The sequence below is a fragment of the Ixodes scapularis genome, unplaced genomic scaffold (genome assembly GCF_016920785.2).
Source record: "Ixodes scapularis isolate PalLabHiFi unplaced genomic scaffold, ASM1692078v2 PGA_scaffold13__105_contigs__length_92229423, whole genome shotgun sequence".
Classification (NCBI taxonomy): Eukaryota; Metazoa; Arthropoda; class Arachnida; order Ixodida; family Ixodidae; genus Ixodes; species Ixodes scapularis.
The window spans coordinates 33,529,416-33,546,637 of NW_024609839.1; the positions used below are offsets into that span (position 1 = coordinate 33,529,416).

The 17,222-nt window shown below is 45.3% G+C and overlaps 1 protein-coding gene across 1 annotated transcript in view; it reads right to left on the reverse strand.

Moving 5' to 3' along the window:
* Positions 1–17,222, reverse strand: part of LOC115324476 (transforming growth factor-beta-induced protein ig-h3-like) — a 147,467-nt gene that overhangs the window by 49,678 nt on the left and 80,567 nt on the right. The window lies entirely within an intron of this gene.

Below are 17,222 nucleotides of genomic sequence, written 5' to 3' on the forward strand. Positions count from 1 at the left end.
ACACAGATCTAGAGGCCTGAAGTTCACCCTTGAACGCCAGGATGGACAGTTTCTACAGCTTCTGTATTTGAGAATGCAATTCACAGGGGAACACGTGTGCTGGAGTTACAAACCGCGTACCCAGAAGGGAATCCTCCCATATGATTCGGCGCATTCGAAGTTCGTGAAACGGAGCATTGCGTCGTCTTGTTTACAGACGGCGATGGAAAAGTCGTGTCACCATGCCATGCACGACAGCTTTTGTTGTCAGGTCCAGAGACTTGGAAGCGCAGGGTATCCAACTTCCCTTAAGCTCGCAGTGGCTGAGAAACTTCTAATGATGTTCAGGAGCAAAAGCCAAAAGGACAAGCAAAAAATGAGAGCAAGACTACACGTGGATGCCATACTTGCACAGGGTTTCAGACAATTTAAAAAAGTGGCGGAAAGGTTCGAGGTACAGTCAGCACAGAATGAAACCCGTACTTTGGAACGCGTGGCCGTCGACGCAGCTGTTCTACCCGGGGGGGGGGGGGGGGGGGGGGGGGGGGCCTTGAGAACTATTGAAAATGCGCCGGGGTGCGAGTGTGCGTGTCCTACTAAGATGTGCTCGACCCTCTCGCGGCGCGTTTGGGACTTCCGCGTTTCGCCGGTGGTGCGCTGTAAGCGCCGCCACTCGGGGTTCTTTTGTGTCGCCGCACTGTCGCCCGGTCAACACCTGCGGCTTGCGCGCGGCGCCAGTAGGTCGATGCTAGAACCAGCAGCAAGATGCTTGCGTGCGCGCCTGTAGAGCAGGCCCATTGTGTCTTCTCCTCCTGGCGTGCGCAGTGTTTGTTTGTTATAGACCTTTTCACCCTCCGCCGCATGGGCGCTGCCATCTTGGAATCACGTGATGCGGCCGCCATTAGGTTGCTTCAACTTGTTGCTCTGCTCTCCCGTCCGCGCCTTGGCGGATGCGTTGAATTCGTGTTTTTCGTCGTGTTTCACCGCGTCTCTTGCAAGTTGCCTTACTCCGTCAAGTGTCTTCCATGCAATTGCATCACATCATTATTCGCACAGTTCTGTGGTTGATTTTGTAACACGTTTTAAATATTTTTTACCGTCGGCGTGCGGGATACGCGTGAAAAGGTTTTAGAGGAACAGGAATCAGCGTTAGCACTTGCGCACATTGAATATCGAGGGTTCAAAAACCAATAACTTATGAGAACTGAGGTTTGATTACTAATAAGGGCGGCACATTTGCAATAGGAAACCCAATGTTCTTATATATGAGTGCGCATGCATTGGTGTCAAGGAAGGAAAGAAAAACACTCAGCGTAATTAGCCACGTGTTTTTCCTGAAAACATGGTGTTTTGTAGTTCCGACAGATCGAAAACAGTTTCTTTTGATTACACCAGGGAACTTGTGAACAAGACGCGCGGGAACAAAAATTTCGTTTGAATTATTTTTTATGCTAGGAACAATGGTACCTTAACATTAGGCAACTTGTTTATTCGCAATATCACACCTATATCTGTTTTACGTTCTTAATCGCGTGTGTGATATGAGCATTCGCTTCATCGGTTTATTTAGGAATTCCACGGAATTGTATATCGTGCTTGGTCCCATGTCCATAGTGTTTCAGTTGCTTGAGTCATTTTTTAATAGAACCATGCAGTTTCAATTAATTTATTTCAACCCAAATATTTGAACTTCCCGCGTAAGAAACTGTCACAGACAGCTTGATAGTGCCTATGATTCACAAAATGCGGCGCCGAAAAGAATCCTTCTGCATAAAAATCACCCGAGTGCAGCCGGTTGTCGACGGCGAATAGGGATTTACTTTCAGTAGCTGGCGACGTCAAAATGTGCAAAGCGCATCGCTTCAAATCAGTGAACAGCTTTCTACACAGGTCCTTGTCTACGTGATTATATGAAACTTTTCTAGTCATAATAAAAGACGTTTCGAGCCTCGAAGTTAGAAAAGGTTGGTGTACGGAAACCAAACATCGAACAGTAAACTTGCGAGTTCATCTGTTCTTGGTGATTCAGCATATTGTTAATCATGTTGTCGACCTGCTTTTTCACTAAGCACTCATGCAATTTAGTCTGTTGCAATATAAGATGATCAGTTCAATATCTGACTTGAGCGCGAGCTATCTACCTTGCGTACCGCTCGGTGCACGCACAGCCAAAGCACGGCGGCAGGCAACGAGCGCACGCCGGATACCGTAGCGGAGGAGAAAAACGGTCTACTACAATTCCCTAGTCACTATGCCGCTACGTAAGACGATGCGTTCAAGGTGCGTATCATAAAATCAGCTCAGAACTGGGGTTTTCGCGTCCTAGAAATATTAATTGAAAATAAGTTTATCATCTTGTAAGATGTACCAGAGATACCATTCGTTGTACAGGTACTGAATAGAATAATAGAGCGGTTTTGTCTGCTTCTGTTGAGTGCAAATAAATCATTGTTGTGTCACCGAAGCGGATGCAAATTGCGCAATGTGGGAATATCTTCAAAAATAATTGAACTATATTTCCAAGTATTTGTATTCTACTCAAGATATTCTGCAGTAAAAGTAACTTGAGTAGTACCTAAGATACTCTACGAGGCAGGTATTTCGCAACTTATCTTAAATACTTTTGTCAAATGTCTTTCATCCGAAGTAGCTTTCATCTGGTACGGTCTAAGAATAAATGCGAAGAAATCTAAAGCTATTTCATTTAGAACCACGCAAAAACAGTAAGAAATATTAATGCATTTGGTACTTGGTGACACAGAGATTGAAATAGTCGTTAAACATAAGATCCTCGGTGTTACTTTTTCTTCAAATATGGAATGAACAGATCAAATAGAATCTTTAGGTCGCTTTATCAGCCAGATCAGCATTAGCACGAACTCGTTATTTCATTTCCGGCAATGCGAAACTTCAAATAAACCATGCCTTGTTTACTTCAAGTATAAATTACCGTGCGCTTGTCTGGGGCGCAGCCATGGGGGAAAGGATACAGCATTCTACTTTTACGGAAGGAATCCCCGATCGCTACCTTGCTAATGCACCACGATAGCGTCAAAACATTATAAGTGTTGAAAATATTTATAAATTTCGACTGCTTTACTTTTTCTCCAATTAAAATTTCAAGACCTGAAATTTGCCTCTCAATTAGCAAAAAAAGTGACCCTCGCATCGGCAGCCGTGAGAGGTGGCTAGTGCCACGCCAGGGCAGTGATTATTTGGTTGGGTCAGTAACATATGAGGGGCCGGTTGTACTAAACAAATATAACAAACAAAATATTGATTTTAACGCGAACCGGACATTACATCGAACGTCATTTCATTGAACGCCGTTTCGTCGAATAAGTGGACATCTCATCGAATGCCGATTCATCGAACTCCGTTTCATCGAATCACTTGACGCCGTTTCATGTAATCACTTGACGCCGTTTCATCGAATTTCCCTTTACTGATTTTTGGAGGAATACAATACTTTTTACATAATCCTATCGCTTTTGAAATAGTTTTGACGCCGCTCTAAATTCACCAGAAATAGTATTACTACCCGGTTAATTTTTTGTCGACCTAAACGTTGCCTATACTGAATCATAGAAGGTAGCTATCATATAAATAATTGAGCGGATACGCGACTTATTCTGTTCTGGCGAGGTAGGCGGCTGTTCTCGGCCACAAACTATTTCCCAATTCATCCCCCTATTTATTTACGCGTGAAAGGCGATTTCCTAAAAGGGAAACGGCTATTCTCCGCGGCGCCTTTTTTATTTTGTATTTGTCGATTTACCCGTGTTTTAATTTTATCCCAGGAGAATAGCTTTATTTTTAAGAAATATAGTTAATTCTTAAAAAAAAAGACGCGTCTCCCCGCTTCGTTAATTTATTATAACCGACAGAACCGTGAACACGTCGGATCTTCTACATGCAGTATATACTGTATGTCGAATATCCGGCAGGTCCATATGGTTCCGTCGGTTATAATAAGTTAACTTTTTTTTCCAGTATCATGGGACGCGGAGACAGATCACTGCATCAAGGACGGCTTCATCTTGAAGCAGAATAGGTCTTTTCAAGGGCGAAAATAAAAAAAAAAAAAAGAGAAAAGATGGTGACAGAAAAAAAAAAAGGTTTCTTCATTTTATATCTGTATAAGTTTATGAATTATAATAAATATCAAAACACTGGTATCCACCCGGCGCTAAAAAGAAAAATATTTCCTAGGTATAGAATTTCTACTGCTCAAATAGAGGCGTTCAATGAAACGGCTTCGATGAAATAGCGTTCGATGGAATGGCGTTCGATGAAACTGCGTTCGATGAAACGGCTTAGATGAAGCGGTGTTCGATGAAACGGCGTTCGGTGAAGTGTCCGGACCCACATTTCAACACCATCACCCGAAAAAGGATGCGAGAATATTTCGTTAACCAGAGTTGGTCTACTTATCATCTGTTTATTATTATTATGTATAAATATATGTTCAAAGGCATGATTGTTTGCTTGTCAGACTTCAATTTGTGTAATGAATAAATATCACGACTGTTTTATTATATTACTTTACATATACACAGATATATATATAGTTATTGATTGTTTCTTTGTTAATTACTCCCCAAAAGTGTCAAACTCGTGCTATATAAATTTTTGTGGTTGAAACGCGGCTGCTGGTACAGTCAATCAGGCATTCCCAAGCAGTCCGTGACAGCTTTTTGTCTGTAGGCCCCCAGCGCCGTGTTTGAAAAAGAAGTTTAATTGAATTGATATGACAAATCGCTCTATGGCGTTATCATTTTGGGGGCTTTCTTTCGTTTCTGTGGGCTTCCAAATAACCAAAAAGCGTCACGTGTTGTCTCAATAAAAAAAAATAAAAAAGAAAGGCGTTTACGCGCTAGAGCGCAGCTCTCTAGGAGGGGAAGGGAAGGGTATGTCTCTCTTCCCCCTCCGTACCCGCCCCTGCTCGCCTCCCACTCCCCTACCATATAGCGGGAAATTTTCGCTAAATTTCCCGCTAAATTTAGCGAGGAAACTGAATTGGTGTTGAGGTCACGTGATTTCGATTTCCCCGCTAAATTTAGCAGGTAAATTTTCTGCTAAATTTAGCGGAAAAGTTTTTCCGTTAAATTTCACGTGACGTCACACGTGACGTCACTGTGAGGCAACGCAACGCAGTCGATGCAATAATGTGTGAACGAGCCTTAAAGGGACACTTCAACGAAATTTGAAATATTCCCGTCGTGTTCAAAATTAGGTTGAATATGATCCCCAATACCCGTAAATGACAATCGCACGTTTTATTTTGAGCCTGGTGGCTGTATTTTTCGTTATAAACGGCCCACTTTGTCAAGCGCTCGGAGGAGGCCCAGCGGAGACCAAGTGACATCCAACGCAATCGTGACGTAGGTCGTCTCAGGACGAGCAAAGCTACGGCGAAGCTGACGTAGAGAGGATGGCCTAGTCGTTCCAGCCACCGAAGCGGCTGCTTTTGTACGAACTTTGAGTGACGGGTGAATCTTCTATAATCCTGTAGGGGAACAATAGCGACTTCTGCGACACACAAAAGGCATTCTCGGGAAGACTGGAGTTCCTCCTTCCCCTCTTCTCTCGTCGTGGCCGGAGGCGAGACACTCACCGTCACTAGCCGTCAAGGTTCCTAGACGGGCATTACAAGCGAGGCGTTAGCGACATCCACCAGGTGCTCTTTGCTAATCGTTTAATTAGTTTTAAAATTCCTTATCGAGACTTTTTTAACGAGACATTGGTATGTTCGATGTGATACTGCTCCTTTGAACACATATAGAGCAAAAAATGAGCGCCGAACTTGCGTTGTAGTATCCCTTCCCACAGAACACGTATTCTACTGGGTACAGAAAAACAACCATGCACGCTTCTAAAAGCGAAACATGTGAACGCGCACGGTTTCAGCGAGGGCAGGAACCAAGCAAACACAACCGCTTTCCTCTTCCCCTCTCCGCCGTCAGCTCCTCTCCTTTCTTGTTCTCGGAAGGTTCGGGATTGATAACAAAAGCGGAGCAAGCTTCCGTCCTGCAAATGCGGTGCACAGCACAAGGTGCGTCCTCTTTCGACAGCCTTTAAAACGAGTTCACTCCCGCAGCGAGACAAGGACAGATGGAGCATCAGATTTAAAAATCGTGGGTGGTCCATTTTCGTGTCACTTCTGCGTGCGAAATCATTAGGCCGTTTTCTTCATGCATCAATTGATCATCTATGACTTTTAGTTATGTAGTGTATTAAATCGTTTCTTTTCCCCATTTTTTCTTGTCTTTTGCTCTTTTGTTAGTTTATACTACCAATAACCGCGTTAGCGTGCAGTTGTATTCCATTTCACCTTACTATCTACCGAAGCGGACGCCACCAGCCACTGGAGTCAATCCATAGCTGGGAGCAGTGTTCGAAGTCAGAGCAGTCTCGGAGAGTCTCGGACCCCCCATCAGTATGGAAGGGTGGTTTGAGATGACCCGCCATAGGTGCGGCGTTGGGCAAAACGCCATCATAAATACTGGATGTCGTAATCAGAAATGTTAGGATCATCCCGATTAAAGTTTTGTTGAGTAGCCATGCCTACTTCGTGTGGAACGAAATGCGGATATTTCTGAGCCACCATAATTCTTGGCGAGAAAAATATTCGAAATTCAAGTAGTTCTGGTCGATTTTGTTTCCTCAAACACATGCCGGGTTGCGCATACGTTTTAATCAAGTCGGTTTTACGTGCATCTAATATGAGCCCCCCCCCCCCCCCCCCCCACCCCCCCCCCCCCTACTCTTCAACCTCTCTCTTTACCACAGTTGTAGAAACCCCCTGCAGCTTACGGGAGACTTTAAAGGGGCGGTGCAACAATTTGCGGACTTTTGCTAATTAATTGCGGGAATTGATCCCGGCCACATATAAAACAAAGGACCGAAAACTATTCTTTTCTACTTGCCCTAGTTTTCATAAAAAAAAAAAAAAGAAATTGGTATCTCCGGCACCCCTCAACTCTACATTGAAGCGGCACCAGCTTCGCCTGTGACGTCATTCGGAGTGGCGTTGGTTTCCGGTTGGGTTCTTCTGGCTTCCGTTCCCCCAGCGCTCGCCGGCTCGCCAGGCTCGCCGCTCTCCCGCTGTCCCGTCGATTCCCGACCAACATGGCGGCGCGGCGGGCAGTCGAAGTCAAAGTCGAGGTCGAGACACCAGGAACAATAACGATACCACGATACTACGGACCACGACCAACGCACTCCATCGAGCGAGGGAAAGACGAAACGTCCGGGTTGCTGGTGTAGCCGCAGTAGGCGCCACGGGCGTCGACGGATGACGGCGACGGAGGGGTTCTGTTGACTTGCGGTAGATGGCGCCACAAATAATTCATACCCTTTTAGCGGCAATATTAGGCTTTTGAAGCGTTTCTGCATGCCTAAACAACAAGATTTTTTAAACTTAGCCTTAAATCAAGCTTACAATTGCCTAACACTATCACTTACAAAAACCACTCCGAATGACGTCACACCACAGGTTCCATTTGCGGCCACCATGTGGCCGCAGGATGGGAAAAAAAGGGTTTTTTCTTTTGCGATTACGCAGCAAAATAGAGGTATTTTGGGGTATGGTGGCACTTTTTTTCTTACTTATGCCGAAGTAAACAATATAAAAAATACAAGCTGCACATTCGTTCTGTGTTAAAATCATTGCACCGCCCCTTTAAGCACTGGCCTCAGACCTACGCGACCTTCCGGCTGGACGAAGCGAAATCGAAGATCGTGAAGTCACGTAGCACGCGTAGAGAACTGGATAGGCTAAGATGATTCATCGCGCCAGTTCTGGTACATCGTGAGGTGAAAGGAACTACAGCTATGTTCTTCTAACCCTCGAAACTCCCGAGCAAGATAGACTGTCATTTCAGAGCGGCTGAACTTCGGTTGGTTTCTCCAAGTAGTACAAAAACTAAAAGTGGGTTCTTCTGCACAACACTAGTCGGGGCGTGAATCACTGTGTTCACGCTTCTCGCTCGTGATTGGTTCTTTGGCGGTGTTATCAGTTGATGTCGCAACCTCATTAGCTGCGATAAGAAGATTCCCGGAACTCGACACGCCCCGCGTTTATTAAGTTTTCGGTGACTCTAGGCAGAAGCGCTGATAGGACACCAGACGCTCATGGGAAGCGGGTCGTCTGCACAGTGTTTACAGTCACTCTCGCAACGCAGGTGGCCTTCCACCTCTCCAAGGGTCTTGCGGGAGTTATGGTCTGGTACATCGAAACAGACGACTTCGGAGGACCTTGTGGGGATACCAAGAATCCACTCCAGAAAGCCATCAAGGAGGCGCATGCGTCTTACGCCTAACCCGCCTGACTCAGGTGGACCATGTGGCGGTTGTGGCGGCTGCCGTGAAGGTGGCGGAGGTAGCGGGGGTGGCGGTTGTGGCCGAGGTGGTGGGGGTGGTGGTTGGGGCAGAGGTGGGGGAGGTGGCGGGGGTGGCGGTTGGGGAGGAGGTTGTGGGGGTGGCGGGTATGGCTAAGGTGGCTTATGTGGCCCATGGCTCAGGTGGCCACTGCAAGGGCGCGGGTGGTTACTCGGTCCACGAAAACCAGTAGCGGACCATCCTCCGACATTAAATTCAAGCGTACGTCAAGCGGTTTGTTCGCCCACCCAGAATCGGTCAAGAAGTACATGTCCTTAAAGGGATACTACAACGAAATTTCGGCGCTCATTTTTTGGTCTATATGTGTTCAAAAGAGCAGTATCACATGGAACATACCAATATCTTGTTAAAAAAAGTCTCGAAAAGGAATTTTAAAACGAATTAAACGATTAGCAAAGAGCACCTGGTGGATGTCGCTAACGCCTCGTTTGTAATGCTCGTCTAGGAACCTTGACAGCTAGTGACGGAGGTTGTCTCGTCTCCGGCCACGACGAGAGAAGGGGGGAAGGAGGAACTCCCCTCTTCCCGAGAACCCCTTTTGTGTGTCGCAGAAGTCGCTATTGTCCCCCTAGTCCCGTATTGTGTTGAATCATGGGGTTTCACTGTCCCGTATTGTGTTGAATCATGGGGTTTCACTTACGCGTCATATCTAGCGAGAGTTACCATTCTGCAAAGAAGGGCAATCAGGATAATAGCAGCAGCACCTATACATGCATCAGCTAAGCATCTTTTTAGTGAATTAAACATACTCCCGATCAACTTAGCTCGCGACCATAAGACTGCCACTTTAGTCCAAAGAATTTTAACCCAGAATACTTCATATCACTCTTCTATATTCAATTTTCCAAAACGTGAAACCCGACAACTACATTATAATAACCTTAATTTGCCGATAACTTACAATGCCTACGGGCGCCGCTTAATATCGTTCATTGGTGCGAAGATATGGAATAACATTTCATGTAATATAAAACTAGCAACAAATTTTGTACTCTCATTAAAACGATTTATTTCATCTGAAGTGTACAACTCACCCTGTTAACTCCGTACTAGTAGTTACATTATTTGTGCAGCTATGTATAGATTGTGTGAATGTCTATAGGATTGTTTTAAATGTGAATGTTTTTTAATGGATCCATTACTAGCCATGTAGGCTATGGATCCAGATGACTAATCAGACATTTCTTTGTACATCTTTACGTGAATAAACATTGATGATTGATTGATTGATGACTAGGCCATCCTCTCGACGTCAGCCTCGCCGTAGCTTGGCTCGTCTTGAGACGACCTACGTCACGATTGCGTTGGATGTCACGTGCTCTAAGCTGGGCCTTCTCCGAGCGGTTGCCAGAGTGGGCCGTTTATAATGAAAAATACAGCCACCAGGCTCAAAATACAAACGTGCGATTGTCATTTATGGATATTGTGGATCATATTCAACCTATTTTTGAACACGACGGGAATATTTCAAATTTCGTTGAAGTATCCCTTTAAGACACGATGCTTATGAGCGCCCGTTCCCTAAAGGCATCACCTTTATCCTCGAGAAGCGGGAGTGCATGCATAATCCAAATACGTATACCGTAAAGAAAGAAAGGCGTCATAAAGGAGTGTAATTTTTAATAATCGTTCTTCACAAAGATGACCCAAGTTCCAATTGTCTTTTATGCGGCTTATGGGGTGAACGAATGATAATGTTTAATAAAACTCGGAAAACGTCTTCTGACTATGTCCTCGACGTATATATGTATTACTATGGAGCGACTAAAAAGTCCTCCAGCAGTTGAGCTTGCACATTGCTCAGGAAGATCTGAGAGACCGTGAAAAAAATGGTCCAAGTTTTTAGCAGCACAAGGCCCTCAAATTGTTTTTTTTTTTTCTTCTGTTCACGAAACTTGACCGACGCCGTTCCAGTTCTCATTCAAGGCCAAGATCAGGTAGAGTTAATGCTCATATTGTAAGCGTATGCACTTTAAAGTCGGTGTGCTGTGCAACGAGAAACTACTGTAAAATGCAACCTTATCTGCCGTCAGGCGTTCATAACAGTTCTTGTAAATCTTTAACTGAGAATTTTAACATTTTGTCTATTCATAAACTTAAGAAGCTGGCTGGCCTCCCGATTTGTGTACCAACAATCATGCTTTGATGTCAAATAAAGGATTGATACAGCTCACTTAATTGATTTCTAATCACTAAAAAATGGTGGATGATTCGTTGCCTTCTATTGCCCCGTGTGCGTTTTGATGATGCCGTTTTTGTATTTTAATATTCATTTAGATTACGTTATAGACCGTACACAGGAAACCAAAAAAAAGTAATTCGTGGCACTTACATCAAACACGTTTTTCCCGCGAAAAAAATTTTTTTTTTTTCACTTTTCGCTACGTTACATTTTTTTCCCCTAATGAAAAAGTTTCTTTTTTTTTTTGTATAGTTTCATTTAACCTACACCGCTAAGAGGGCATCATTGCAAAAAAGTAATAAAAGTACAAGTATACAATATATATAAAGTGCAACCCGCTTATAACGATGATGAGAAAACCCAAATTTCAATCGTTATAACCGATTATTGTTGTATCTGGACTAGAAAATGATCATTTAGAGTCTAAAAACTCTAGAAACCGATAGTTATAAGCGCTACATAATTATATGTGCTATCGTTCTAAGAAACATCCATGAAAACATACACACAAATATACTCAAATACACATGCATTTTAAACTTTACAATTAAAGGTAAAACTTATAAAATAATAAATAAAGCATTATTCACTCTCGTTTAACGGAAATTGTAAACAACTTAATCAAAGTCAGTGAAAAAATATTACTCGGTAGATGATACAATTCTTTGACTGTATCAGCCCTAGCGTTTTGGTTTTGGGTATTTGTTTTTTTACAATCAGTCCCACGAATATCTAAACTACCTTTTTATGTTAGACACATAAAAAAATTCGTACCTGCTCTGAATATACTGTGATATTTCATTAAACGCCTCGCATTAACACAAAAGGGTGGACACGAAAAATATTAGAATAGTAACAATATTTAGCGGGCGCCAATGTCACCGCGTTGAGAACGGCGCCTTGAAACGAAGGCTCTAGGCCTACTTAATTATTCTATTAATTAATTCATTGGTACATTGACTGAATAATTGGAGTCTTTTTGTTCCAACAGCGACGTGGCCGTGCTGCGCCAAACTTAAATATTTAGTCAAAGTACAGAGGTAGAAAGTATTATTTAATGTAAAAGTCAGATAGCCTGCTTGAAAAAACATTGGAATGTAATATGTAACTACCCGTGGGGAAAACATACAATAAAAAGTGCATGTTGAAAACGCGAAAACTTGCGGAAAAAAACACATTTTCTCGAGGGACGTGACAACACGCACGAAAAGAATTAACGGCTGCGCATCAGTCAAAAGTGCTGGGAGAAATGGATTAAAATACCTCGAGAGTTCCGTAAACCAAGAGCGGCTTTGCTGCACATGGCCGGAGCAGAGACAAAGAATATGACAGACCGTCAATATATCACTGACAGTATTCACAGGGTGGCTGATCTGACCCATGCAGCAAGTATCCAGGAGTGGCATAAGGATGACCACGTCTCAAGCGACAGAGTAAGATTTCACGAGGCCGGGTTTTAGGGGAAGAGCTCTCCCATGTCCATAAAACGGGCTTGATGAAGTGCAGCTCATTGTTCTGCCGTTGGTCCCATCCTGGTTGTCATATTGAGAAAATGGCTGCCATGAAAACTGTTTCAGGTCTTGCTGTGGCAGGTTGAGAGCTGTTTGCACCATGTTCTTGGAGGAAGACGCAAGCCTTTCGACCTTTTCGTTGCCGTTCAGCCCAATTAACGTGGCTGGATACCCAGCAAAATACGATCTCAGGACCCCTTTGTAGGCCCCTATGTATTTTTGCACGCACGAATTGGGTAAGATTATGCTTTGTGTCTTTTACGCAGCAAATTGCACTTATACTGCTTTGAAAATAAGCAAGCGCACGACGGCCTTCATAATATGACTTTCTCAAATATAGTCCACTGCTGTCAAAACACCTTGAAGTTCTGCAGTAAATACACTGGCGACACTGATCGACCGTTGAACTCTCGGGAATGGTTCAGACTACACAGCGGATCCAACAAACCAGGAGGTTTTCGTTCGGTGGGTATAACACTTGGCATAGTCATTGTATTTCTTTAGTGCCTCGTCGAACTCCAGCTGGATGACTATTGCAGAAATGTTTGTTGAACTTGCTAAACACCAAACGCAGCTGACTGGCTGCAAGTCCAAAGGAGCAACACTGTCAGTACTTTCCAGTCAGTCGACCTCAACCTGTTCTAGGCTATTGACGAAGGTCATCTTCAAGGCGAATGTTGAGTGGCTGCACTATGCTAGGCTTAGTTTTAAAAATTGAGGGAAATCTAAAGTCATGTTCACTACAGTATGTTAGAGGGTTAGGGTCGGACAAGAGTTTGTAGGCGCAATTCAAGCTAATATATTGCCCTTTTTTTTCAGAGACATATGGTTTATTGTTTTCAAATAAAGAGAGCGTTGATGGTGTCCAAAAAGCTCCTGTGGCAAGTCGTAGGCCAAGGTGGTGAACAGGATCCAACACCTTGAGTGCCGACCGCCTTGACGATACATACACTATTGTTTAGTAATCGAGGCCGGACCTCACGAGGGAATAATTCAGGCGTAGCAGTCATTTTCTTTCAGATCCCCATGACGTCATGATAAAACTTCGAAGATATTAGCAGATTTTAGGCATTTAGGTTTTAACTGTTTTAAATGAGAGACATCTAACTTCCTATAAACACTTAGGCATTTAAAAATGTGTTCGTATAGGATACTTATAGGACATCTTTTGATCTCCAAAGCAGGATTCAAGGTAGGCAGACTGTTTTCTCAGGTGAGGATCGGAAACCACTTTCGTCCGCCCGCTTACTCATTTTATTTATTGCGAGCTGTAGCTGGTGTTAACAGCGGAACAGATGCAAGGACACACTGAAAAGTGAACGCAATCAACGTACAATGAGTAAAAAAACGGCGCGTGGTTTTAATTTCAAAAGAGAGTCGATCTTCACAGCAAATAATGCAACGCGAAATTACCCCCCCCCCCCCTTTCCCCATTGGGGCACCCCATTCTTCTAAATAAAAATTGCAGTGGCTTAGCTCGGCTATGCCAGGATATACGTAGCGTGAGCTTAGGTTCAGCTGGTTAGGTTTCCGCTCTTCTGCGTCGCTGAGCAGCAATTTCGCTCTCCTTCTCTATGGCTATATCACACTGGCAAACACCCCACTATATGCATACCCCCACTGATACCTCTGCGCATGCGCACAAAATGAGAGGCGATATCAAGCGGCTCCGGTGCAGCGACTTGTATACTGCGCAACGGAGGCGGACAGCTGGGCACGCGGCGGCGCCAGTTCGTCTGCCGCGGCTATGACGTCACTCCTCTGGAATGCGCAGACCGGCGAGGCGCGCGCGGCGGCGGCGGCTCCGGTGCGCCAGCTGTGCGCCGTGTGACGTCACTGCTCCTCGCGCATGCGCAGCACGGCTCTCCAGGAGCCACGCGAAACTGCTCAACCTCGGCCAGTGTAGCTCACGCTACAAAAGTTCAGAGTATGTACCCCCTAATGTAACCCTGAACTTTTGATCAGACAGAAAGTTTTCTATACACCAACTCATGTTTACAAACAAACCGGAGCGCCCGGAGCGCCCCTAACGGACGCCACCGGCGCCGCGCATGCGCGATGGGGGTGTGGGCAAAAAGCTCGCCGTCGCCCATAAACAAACCATTGAAATGCGATGTTGTCGGCGCCGGTGCGAGTCCCCGCGCTCTTTTTCGCGTTGGAACTGGTGATTCTACGTCCTCCTAACGATGTCTGACTACTTGAGCAGCGTCAGCAAAATTAGCGAGGCTCGTTACACCGCAAAAACTTCGCGTGAATAATCTGACATGCGGCGATTAATTCCGCGTGGACGCCGCAGAACGTACGCTAAAGCCTGATTCGCATGATGAGATTTCGCTCAGAATTCTCAGTCGCGACGCCGCTCGTGCTGCAAAAGCGTGAACCGTAGCTGAGTTGGTCGACGACGATACTGAAAATCGCAAGCAGAATCGGACCAACTGAATTAGGCATAGCAACAAGTCGGTGTTGGTCACTGGTAACAATGACCAACATCTCCTTGTATTTACTGTTTACATCCAGCCTGCTTACCAACCTTCAAATGTATGTCTTTTGAGGCCTGCACTCATTTCTCATCGCAACTACCGGGCCAACATTTGGTCTACGGACCGGCGTCGTCTAAGAGAGCAGACGACAAGCAGAAACGTTTGAAAGAGCAGACGACAGTTCGAACAATCAAGCGGCCGTTTGAACTTGAAGACGCACTGAACGTAGTCCGCAGGTGGTCCGCACAACTTGATGGTTTTCTGTCGTTCATGTTGGAACGAAACAAATAAATCTGATGACCACAAGTATCCGTGAATTCAACCCAAAGTGCTTCCCGCCCACGCTATCGTTGTCCGACGGCGTCTGCTTTTCCCTTTTCACAGCACATGTTCAGATTCTCGGACGAACCGAGCAAGTGAAAACTGACCTTCAAACCTTTCTCGACTCTTCTGGTACGGCCCCAGTCCCGGCGTTTTGACGAGAAGGCAGTTTTTTGTCTGGTTCCCTTCAAAACAACGCAGGAATACACGTCTGGCATGGGGACTTCTGCCCACAGCCCCAGACCGGAAGTGCGACCGACGCGCCACCACCGCGCCGTGACGTCACAGAGATGAGTGGGTGTATACAACACATCATGCAACCATTTGCACTACATGCGAACGGGTCTTTAAGGATTCCGTGTCGCCATTTCGTGTCGCACACTTTCTCCCGAACATAGATGACCGAGAAGCAGCGCTGCCTATCTCCGGCCGCCGCCATTGTGCGAATCGAGCGACCCCTATCAGCCAGAAATTTCTGGCACCCGCCTGAGCTGTGGAAACCCGGTCAGCGTGACTCCCCACCTGCATTTTGCATTCGGAGTTCGCCGGCTTTTCTTGGAAGTTTTTGCTTTATTCGCCTGTTTAGGATGCTTACCCTTTGTGTGTTATCTTCCACTGTGAGAACCAGAGAGTACCAGGGCTCGTAGCCTGGTCGGCCTTCGCAGGAAAAAAACGAAGAGAGCGAACGTCAAGCAGCCCGCGACGCAGGCAGTTCGACGTGCTTGGAGGATTATTTCCGTTGAGATAATCTCCAAAAAGCCTTCCCGGCTGTGTTCCGGGTCTTCGCGAAAAATAGGTGATAGGGTCGGGTCCGGGGTGTGAGGACAGAGTAGACACGTTCGTTCATTTGCTTTGAAGCTGTGCAAAACAGCTGCTCTCTTCTACATGTGCCCCAAAACACGCCGGATTCCGTCCGATTGTCGTGAAGTGACTATCGTCGACACTGTATATTATATACGCTGTGTTATATGAGAACTTTCTCAAATCCTGTTCGGATAACGCGGCACCGTGAGGTACGTACAATATATGTTGTTCGATTGATGAGACTCATTGAATTTCAGGTTGTGGGGGAATATCCATGCAGTTGGGATATATTGTGTGGTCAAATATTTTGACCTATATAGATTGGCAAGTCTGAGTGTAAGGTGCCGTGAAATGATGAACATAAAATGAAACAAACATTCCAGTTGCATTTGTTCTGTCGCGCACGGACTCACCAAAACAGCTTTCATTTCTTTGTTTTTGTTCCCAAAAATAGAGCACTGCTTTCTAAATACCTCTATAAATTATGTTCGCCACAGAACACAAAATAAAAAAATAAAACGCGGCAATTCAGCCCCTGCCAGCGTCCGGAATAGACTACTTCCATAAAGCCCTGCATGCAACACGGCGCGCGTTGCACTCTGGGAACTAGTTGGCCAGGGAGGAGGGTGGCATGGTTTCGGTTTCGATCGACACGTCGACAAGAGATTGTTTTCGGGTCCCGAGAGCGTCATTTGTGGTCTCTAAACTAACCTAAATGGTCAGACCTCGAAGCTTTAGCACATGCCCGAGACGTATAGCTTGTCTTAACACACGTTTGTTGTATTTTTGTACTTGAGCCTTCCTGTTAGCGTTCCAATCGAGGTATGTGAACGAGCCAGTGCTGGGAGTCTCGACGCTGCGTAGCTCGGGTGCTCGGGGATCTTGCTTGTGTACGAATCAACAAGCTGTAGCAAACAATAAGTATGCATACATCGAGCTCGCGCCTTTACATCAGTGTTGCTGATCGGGAAGTTTGCTTCGTGCGTCCATAGACGAAATATTACTTTTTACAATTACTGTTTTTCTTAATGTGCCTGAGTATGCGAGGTAAAACTCGGAGGTGCCATTGAAAAGCTCAATTTTAACACACTTATCTCTTATCTGTACTGACCCGCAGCACTGCACGAAGTGAAGTCCCCACCCGCTTGCATTCCACTAATATTCAACATCGCGTATGCGCATAAAGTTATCCTGCAATCATATAGGCAAATTCGCGCATACAGTCCGTTTTAAGAATGCAAAAGTCGAGCACTTGTGTGAAGAATGTCGCACCGTTCGCCGGAAGTGCGTCAGACGGGCATGAACCCCTATGCGCACCGCATTGGGGTTCATGCCCGTCCGGCGCACGGTGCAACATTCTTCACACAAGTGCTCGAACGAATTCAAAGCGCGTTTGACAGTTGCTAACGGCAATAATATTTGTTATGTTTTTGCTTCCTTCCTGCCTGAGTATGCCGAGATAATTTCAGACACACCGTTCCCGGCACAGATCTCGGGCAAGCTCGTCCAAAAAGGCTTAGCGAGGAGTAGGGGGACGCTTGT